Source organism: Condylostylus longicornis, unplaced genomic scaffold (genome assembly GCF_029603195.1).
Source record: "Condylostylus longicornis isolate FDR11 unplaced genomic scaffold, ASM2960319v2 ptg000502l, whole genome shotgun sequence".
In the NCBI taxonomy this organism is placed as follows: domain Eukaryota; kingdom Metazoa; phylum Arthropoda; class Insecta; order Diptera; family Dolichopodidae; genus Condylostylus; species Condylostylus longicornis.
This window is the reverse complement of record NW_026578460.1, coordinates 83,513-85,000: the sequence shown is the minus strand read 5'-3', so window position 1 is coordinate 85,000 and position 1,488 is coordinate 83,513. Positions and strand designations below refer to the sequence as shown.

Below are 1,488 nucleotides of genomic sequence, written 5' to 3'. Positions count from 1 at the left end.
TTATATAGTTTGTACTTAGACATGCATGGCTTAATCTTTGAGACAAGCATATAACTACTGGCAGGATCAACCAGAATAATGACACCTCTCTTATTTGTCATCTCTTAACCAATAATCATATTATTAAATATAGATTATTGTTAAATTTATATTCATTTATAAAATTCTATATACTTTCTTCCAACCTAAAGCCTTATAGAATTTTGTTTTATTTCATTACCTTTCTTCCAATGATTAATATTTAATCATTTATTCAATCTTATCCTAATATTAAATTAGATATATGAATTTTTACACAATTATAATTTTTATATTATAACCTTCATAGTATATTTTGTCAACTTCTGATATCGCTTATCCGTACCACCACATTTTTGTACACGTATATCAATATATGAGCATATAATAAATATATACTCGTTGACCTACTATGATAAAAATATTATTGATTGTCGAGCATAACCAACATAATGTCTCGATTTGACCTATTTTTCATTACATGTTTACCAACCCAGGTTACTTAACACTCATGAAAAGTAATTATTGCCTGTCGAGCATAACATATGTCCCGATCAGGTTTATTTTGCCATTGATAATATCAAACCAGGCTGAAAAAAATTTTTTCATCGGGTGGGCATAACATGTTTACCAACCCAGGTTACTTATCACTCATGAAAAGTAATTATTGCCTGTCGAGCATAACATATGTCCCGATCAGGCCTATTTTGCCTTTGATAAATATCAAACCAGGCTGAAAAAAATTTTTTCATCGGGTGGGCATAACATGCTTACCAACCCAGGTTACCTTTCACTCATGAAAAATAATTATTGCCTGCCGAGCATAACAACATATGTCTCGTTAAGGTCTATTTTGCCTTTGATAAATATCAAATCAGGCTAAAAAAAATTTTTTTTAAAAAAAATTTTTTCATCGGGCGAGCATAACATGTTTATCAAACCAGGCCCAATTTCATTCATGAAAAAAAATGTAATTAAAAAATGTACGTTTGAATCAAAAAGTGGTCATACATAGATTTACACATAAAATTTTAATAATCAATAAATATGCTTCCCATATCCAATACCTGTATTGTATTGATATATTTATTATAATAAGCATTACTTAAATCATAATTTGTTTACCAATTTAGGTTACTTTTCATTCATGAAAAGTAATTATTGCCTGTCGAGCATAACATATGTCCCGATCAGGCTTATTTTGCCTTTGATAAATATCAAACCAGGCTGAAAAAAATTTTTTCATCGGGTGGGCATAACATGCTTACCAACCCAGGTTACTTTTCATTCATGAAAAGTAATTATTGCCTGTCGAGCATAACATATGTCCCGATCAGGCTTATTTTGCCTTTGATAAATATCAAACCAGGCTGAAAAAAATTTTTTCATCGGGTGGGCATAACATGCTTACCAACCCAGGTTACTTTTCATTCATGAAAAGTAATTATTGCCTGTCGAGCATAACATATG

At 30.4% G+C, this 1,488-nt stretch overlaps 1 non-coding gene across 1 annotated transcript in view; it reads right to left on the bottom strand.

The window, feature by feature from the left end:
- The window catches only part of LOC129617329 (small subunit ribosomal RNA), a 1,989-nt gene extending 1,912 nt beyond the window's left edge, over nucleotides 1-77 (bottom strand). Inside the window, exon 1 of the ribosomal RNA XR_008697702.1 lies at nucleotides 1-77. This exon is cut by the window's left edge and continues 1,912 nt beyond it. This is a non-coding gene — a ribosomal RNA (small subunit ribosomal RNA).
- Between the last annotated feature and the right edge of the window lie 1,411 nt (nucleotides 78-1,488).